We start from the raw sequence: 7,651 nt of genomic DNA on the forward strand, positions 1-7,651 counted from the left end.
ATGGCATAATTTGTCCATGTGATCTCATTTATGTAGGTCAGACTCAGCAACGTGTGAAAGCACGATTCCTTTCACATTGTAGTCGAATTAGATGTAAGGTACCTGGGGCACCCCTTGTCGAACATTGCGCAAAACAAAACCATATGCCCGAAACATTGAAATGGGTGGTTTTGGAGCACGTAACACTAGGTCCTAGGGGGGGAGACTTAACTAGTATCCTAAATGTCAGGGAGCTCAAGTGGATCCACATCTTTAACTCTGTAGTTGAGGGCTTAAATGAATCAGAAAGCAGTTTCGTACAACTGGCTAACCTTTGACTCCTGTCCCCAGGAAAACATGTCTTGACAATCAAAATTTACCGCTAATGAATCCCTGCCTCTGACTTATTTTCTCAAGAGGGCAATATGTATAACATGTGTATGATTTAACATCGAAAATTGTTTTACTTCTGCATCTATAATGACACTGTGAAACAAGCTGTCGGAGTTTACACTATCCTATGAGATAAGTGCACTCTACTGTTTATAACATGATAGACTCTTGTGATGACACAATTAGAAAATACCTAGATGGATAACACCTTAGGAGAGAAAGGAAATGAGATTTTGACTTATGTTATTATTTTTTCTGAATGAGAAATCGTATGGGTTTACACTATCCTGTGAGATAAGTGCACCCCATCCTGTAGATACGACATGTGCTTGTTAATACAAAACTACAAATGTACAGATGGCTAATATCGCGATTTGTCCTATGTTTTTTGCCGAATTACTGATATGGGTATGAGAACACCAACCTTTACCATGAAATTGTGGATTTCGGTGACATGCCAATTTTAATTGATGTAACTATTATAATTCAATGTATCTATCTTCGATAGAGTGTACATGTATTTTGAATCATAACTAAGGGTATCATGACTCCATACTCCCTCGGTTTAGAATCGGTCCCCCACAGCGCGTTTTCACATCACTGAACATTTCTTGCAATAATTTTGCATTAGGTTTTGAATCCAATTTAAAATTCCTGCAATATATGAAACCTATGCCTAATGATAATATCATAAAAAATAGATATGAAAACTTTACAATCTTCCTTGTAAATAATTCACAATTTTACTTTGAATTCACCCGGACTAACATGTACCGAGTGGGTTAAGTCTCTTTTCCACTTCGGTTAAGAGCTAGGCCTTTTGCCCCGCCCCCCAACAAACAACCAGGAAGTGAACGCGGCAACTCGGTCTGTCGGAGCATTTCATACCCGAGGGAGAGATTCCGTCTTACTCCTCAACTTTTAAGGTAACAGATTTGTTCCCGCTTTTTCTTGTCACCAGAAAGAACAACGCAGCGAAAAAGTTTAGGATTTCTAAATAACGGGCGCTTTACTATTTTTCAGAGAGCTGAGCCAATCATTTGGTATTCTCTCTTCCTCCAGACAATTTGGTGTTTCGGGAGGTAAGCTTCTGAAATCAGACCGCTTTGGCCCTTATGGAATGAGGTACAACATGGCTTCAATATTCTTTAAAAAATGCCCTTTTTCGATATTTTCTTTTAAAGGTACAAGATGTAAATCAGTCAAGTTTTACTGGTAGATGCCGCAGAATTTTTCCGATTTTCAGAGGTATGTCCATTTGACAAAACCCCTTCCTTCCTTACTATTACTATTTTTCGGGACCGCTGGCATTATTAATTTAATTTATTTTGGTTGCAATTTGTGTCCCCTATGTACAGGCACAATCGATCCTTTTCGTAAGAAAATAGGACTTGGTAGCACGATTCATAGAAGCACTTGATAGTTGTTGTATACGTAGAATCCACCCAGTCAGCTATTAAAATGGACAATAGCGGTAAGCTTTATGTAACAAACTATCCTCGTGATTTTAAGATACTATGTAATATGCCTTAATGATAAACGCCGTCTCCCTATTCAAGGTGACTGAATCAACAAACCTTTAAGAACTTTTCACTTCATTGACGCCTACTGAACCTTCAGAGTTAAGAGGTATGCTTTTCTCTTAGTCTAGGAGTCAGTAATTATATTGGTTTCTTACTATGGAATCAACTACCACACACGAGTATCGCAGAATTGATTCCTTATTATAAAACCCTATTCCAGACTGTTTAGACTTACGACACTGAGTGTATCTATATATATAGCTGTGTAATGTGTAACCAATCTAAGACATACTAGGTGATTTAACTTCCTTGTCACCAATGATTTCAGCAGGGTCCATGGATGGTATGGAATCATGACATTGCCCGTGACAATTAAGAGAAATGACATAATTAGGTCATTTGCTAATTCAACATGATATGTTTCCCTCTCAGACAAATAATCTTTCGTAGGCCAATAAGCCTTTTTTCCTTATTATTTACAGTTTAACAACCTACAATTTGGTTTGAGAGATCCAATCTTCTGTAGACCCAGCCCCTTTCGCCTGGTGTGCTAGGTGAGCTATAAACCAATCTTATGTATTTCCAATCAAACTTTGTATATTGTGTTTTAGACACAATTTGACAACACGTTTTTAATTGATACACTGTTCTTTGAAAATCCGCCCTCTTTGGAATAATTAACAAGATGGGTGCGTGTTAATCGATTTCATTTTAACAGCCCCCCCAGGAGGTTGCCCACCCACAACTTCTCTGTCCTGAAGAAGACCCACACTGTAAGGATCATTCTCCTACCAACCATCCGGGTCGAAACGTAGACTACACGACCACGACCAACTCCTACCCCAAGCAAGACCCTAACGGCTCAAACGGAGTTTGGTTCTGTTCATTAGTTATATTTTGGACTCTTTTTCTTGAGCCTTTATGTTGTGGCCTTTGGCTAAAGAGACCACATGTACTCGGTCTTTAAAATTGTGAATAAGACTTGCCACTGAATGAATCAGACTATCCCTTACCTTATCCTATCCTTGACACTTCCTTCACTTCACCCCTCCCTGTTGTGAATGTGGGCACACACATTTAATGAAAATTTGACATGCTTAGAATTAATGTATTATGATTTTCAACCACTAAAAGGATGCACATGCAAATCTGAATTAAACTTTTTTGCATTCAACAGCTTTGCTCTTTGAACTATTTGTATATCATGAAATAATTTTGAATCATTTGTCTTGTTTAGGGGACCCTTTCCCATTATACCGATAACTACCCAGGTCCCTTAGACTTAAGTGGGTTTAACCCTGTTTTCTATAACATGCATCATGTAGTAGCACTATGTCAGTTGTGCCCTCTCCTGTTGCAGGTACTGGCACTGTGTGTGTCCGCCACTCTCATGTGTCAGATGCAGGCATGGTATTTGTTGGTCAGTGTACAGGGACATGTCCTGGCAGTGTGTCTGGGTCTATGGCTCATGTGTCAGTCAGTAGATCTGTGGCTGTGTCTCACACTCCTGTTTCTGGTGCTGGAGGTGTGTCTGGGTCTAGGGTAACCCTGGGCGTAGTTCGCGAAGTAGCGCTACGCGAAGCTACGCGAAGTGCTCTTCGCACTACGCGAACTTCACGTAGCACTATGCGAGCTGCGTAGTAGCATGTTCGCACTGTGCAAGATGCGTTTTCAATGATTGCAATCATTGAAATCGGCATCTTGCACAGTGCAAGCTGTAGTTTTCTACCGCTCGAGTAGATTTTCTCAAGCGGCAGCTTTCTCAACGCGGACTGGTAGTTTCTCATCGCGAGCGGTCGCGAGCATGCGCGACCACTCGCAATGAGAAACCTGACCTCCCTGCGTTGAGAATCTCACCGGGATGTCATTTTGCTTGCTCGCGGTCGCGAACATGACGTTGAGGACCGCGATCAAGCAAAAAATGACCGCTGCGCTACGCTACGCTACGCGTGTTTGCACTGTGCTACGTGCAGCTCGCGTAGTGCGAAGTTGTGCAAACTTCGCAAACTACGCGAGCGTAGCGTAGTGCTTGGCCGAGGGTTAGTCTAGGGCTCATGTGTCAGTCACTACAGCTGTGGCTGTGTCTCACACTCCTTTTGCTGGTGCTGGCGGTGTGTCTGGGTCTATGGCTCATGTGTCAGTCAGTAGATCGGTGGCTGTGTCTCACACTCATGTTTCTGGTGCTGGCGGTGTGTCTGGGTCTATGGCTCATGTGTCAGTCAGTAGATCGGTGGCTGTGTCTCACACTCCGGTTGCTGGTGCTGGCGGTGTGTCTGGGTCTATGGCTCATGTGTCAGTCAGTAGATCGGTGGCTGTGTCTCACACTCATGTTTCTGGTGCTGGCGGTGTGTCTGGGTCTATGGCTCATGTGTCAGTCAGTAGATCGGTGGCTGTGTCTCACACTCCTGTTGCTGGTGCTGGCGGTGTGTCCGAGGCGAGTAGTTCAAGCAGTCCACCAGATTCTGTGGTGTGAGGTTTAGTTGCCATCACTCACATGCCATTTATCTTTGTGTGTAGATTGACGAATGTAACCACCTAGATATTAATATTGTCCTTGTCACGGGTCGCTTGACACACGTACTTGGATTGCCTCTGATGTTCCTGCTGTGTTGTAAAAACTGCCCTGTTGTTGTTCTGATACTGCATTGTGCACTCTCATATGCTGCCTCTGATGTAGCTGTTCTGTGCAATGGACTGTTGATGCACTTACCCCCTCTCATATGCTGCCAATGATGTAGCTGTTCTGTGCAATGGACTGTTGATGCACTTAGCCCCTCTCATTTACTGCCTCTGATGTACCTGCTGTGTTGGCCACAATACCCTGTTGCTGTTCTGATACTGCATTCTGCCCTCTCACTTGCTGCCTCTGATGTACCTGCTGTGTTGGCCACAATGCCCTTTTGCTGTTCTGATACTGCATTGTGCCCTCTCATGTGCTGCCTCTGATGTACCTGCTCTGTTGTAAACACTGCCCTGTTGCTGTTCTGATACTGCATTGTGCCCTCACATGTGCTCCTCTGATGTACCTGCTCTGTTGTAAACACTGCCCTGTTGCTGTTCTGATACTGCATTCTACCCTCTCATGTGCTGCCTCTGATGTACCTGCTCTGTTGTAAACACTGCCCTGTTGCTGTTCTGATACTGCATTGTGCCCTCTCATGTGCTGCCTCTGATGTACCTGCTCTGTTGTAAACACTGCCCTGTTGCTGTTCTGATACTGCATTCTGCCCTCTCATATGCTGCCTCTGATGTAGCTGTTCTGTGCAATGGACTGTTGATGAACTTAGCCCCTCTCATTTACTGCATCTGATGCACCTGCTGTGTTGGCCACAATGCCCTGTTGCTGTTCTGATACTGCATTCTGCCCTCTCACGTGCTGCCTCTGATGTACCTGCTGTGTTGGCCACAATGCCCTGTTGCTGTTCTGATACTGCATTGTGCCCTCTCATGTGCTGCCTCTGATGTACCTGCTCTGTTGTAAACACTGCCCTGTTGCTGTTCTGATACTGCATTGTGCCCTCTCATGTGCTGCCTCTGATGTACCTGCTCTGTTGTAAACACTGCCCTGTTGCTGTTCTGATACTGCATTCTGCCCTCTCATGTGCTGCCAATGATGTAGCTGTTCTGTGCAATGGACTGTTGATGCACTTACCCCCACTCATGTGCTGCCAATGATGTAGCTGTTCTGTGCAATGGACTGTTGATGCACTTGGCCCCTCTCATATGCTGCCTCTGATGTAGCTGTTCTGTGCAATGGACTGTTGATGCACTTACCCCCTCTCATGTGATGCCAATGATGTAGCTGTTCTGTGCAATGGACCGTTGATGCACTTACCCCCTCTCATGTACTGCCAATGATGTCGCTGTTCTGTGCAATGGACTGTTGATGCACTTGGCCCCTCTCATTTGCTGCCTCTGATGTAGCTGTTCTGTGCAATGGACTGTTGATGCACTTGGCCCCTCTCATATGCTGCCTCTGATGTAGCTGTTCTGTGCAATGGACTGCTGATGCACTTACCCACTCTCACGTGCTGCCAGTGATGTACATGATCTGTTGTACCCAATGCCCATGCTCTTGGATATTCTGATATTATGCACCTATTATGTTGAATAAAGCTAATAAATAATGTTTTGTGGTTTGTCGTTGTCATTCCTGGTTGTGTACTTCAATTGTGTATGTTTTGGTGCAATCGTCAATGTATTTCCTGTGACATGACACTCCCCCTTCCAACGTCACAGCCCTGCCAGGTACTCCCCTTCCGTCAGCAATTGGTGAGTTGGCATACCTGCGTCGTCGTCGATGATGGTCCATGACTTGCTGGTGGTGGAGCACGAAGAGTATCGGAAATGCGTGCAGCGCTGGGTCCATGACGGCGATCTGCTTATGGTGTGTATCTCTGCTGTAGTGGTTCCGCCGTGTTCAGGCAGGTTGTTTTTCCGCAGCGAATTTATGTGTGTTTTCCGCCATTGTGATTTGGAGGACGGTCGGAGACGGCATTCCGTACGGCGGTGCGTCTGGATTGGGTGCGTCCGCTGCGGGGTCGGTTGTACTTCCGCGGCGGTGCGTGCTCTTCCGCCGCGTACGGAAATTTGACAGTGTTTCCCATCCTAATATGGCGGACGGAGTGTCAGCGGCAGGCGGACGGAAAAAAGGCTTTTTCCGCCTACTCCAGGACGGCGGTCGTCCTTCCGTCCGCCATCCTAATTAGCCCCTAAGTGGCAGATTTACAAACCCCTTGCACCATCGGTACATCACTCTTTGTGACTCACCGGTGGCGCATTTTACTGCACCATATTTACAGGGACAGGAAAAGCCACCCTGCGTGGCTTTTCCTGTCTTTTAAATATGGCCCCTTTGCACGCAGCACTATGCGTGAAAGGGGTGTTCCGTGGGTGTTGCTGTGGGTGTTCCTATGCAACACCCATGGAGCCAGACACATTTCCAGATTTATGAGAAATAGTAAATTTGGAAAGGCGTCTTAATGCTACGCCTCCCCAGTTGAGGCGTAGGGAGGCGCAACGAGGAGAAATGTATTAATTTCTCCTTGGTTTGTTGCTCTTTCAATGCCTGCTGCATTCTGCAGCACCCATAGAAAGAGGAAATCACCTCTGGTGATTGTTTTTGTGCAGGAAGGTGTCCCTTCCTGCACATAAACAATCAGTAAAATAATGACGTTTTGCAAGTTCTATGTGTGCTAATGCATCACACATAGAATTTGAAAAACGTAATTTCTGATTGTTTATGTGCAGGAAGGGAAGACTTCCTGCACATAAACAATCTCCCTACAACGCAGGCACCCTTGCACCATAGTGCATGGCAGCAGTTTGTGCGCCAGCGTAGGAGAAGCACAGAGATGAGGCATATTGTTGTAAATATGTCGCTTCCATGTGCTTTGAAAGTGACTCAGTGCGGCACAGCCAAATGGTTTGTGACATGCACTGAGTCACTTTCCTTGTAAATCTGCCCCTAAATATGGGGCAAGCTCTTTCCTCCACTGAGACTAACGCCATGAGGCTAAAGTCTATTATTGGATCATAAGTCCACTGTTCTCCAGTCTTCCCTTATCAATAAACTGTAAAAGTACATTTATGCCACTGGTCCCTTTTAAGTTTGTGAAGTTTCTGGAGACTCCTAAATTACCCTGTTTGTGTGAAGCTGGGCCACATTCTTTACCCAGCCATCCTACCAGGTCCATGCCACTGCTTCTGCTCTGAGAGCAGTATTTCACATCTCATCAAAGTAACAGTGACAGGCC

At 45.1% G+C, this 7,651-nt stretch overlaps 1 long non-coding RNA gene across 1 annotated transcript; it reads left to right on the top strand.

Moving 5' to 3' along the window:
* The first annotated feature begins 1,224 nt into the window (after positions 1-1,224).
* Positions 1,225-2,731, top strand: LOC144785637 (uncharacterized). Its single transcript, XR_013602002.1, has 7 exons — positions 1,225-1,298; positions 1,396-1,454; positions 1,557-1,620; positions 1,731-1,846; positions 1,932-2,001; positions 2,378-2,449; positions 2,614-2,731. It is a non-coding gene; the product is annotated as an uncharacterized LOC144785637 (long non-coding RNA).
* Positions 2,732-7,651: the final 4,920 nt, after the last annotated feature.

Source organism: Lissotriton helveticus, chromosome 10 (genome assembly GCF_964261635.1).
Source record: "Lissotriton helveticus chromosome 10, aLisHel1.1, whole genome shotgun sequence".
NCBI classification, from domain to species: domain Eukaryota; kingdom Metazoa; phylum Chordata; class Amphibia; order Caudata; family Salamandridae; genus Lissotriton; species Lissotriton helveticus.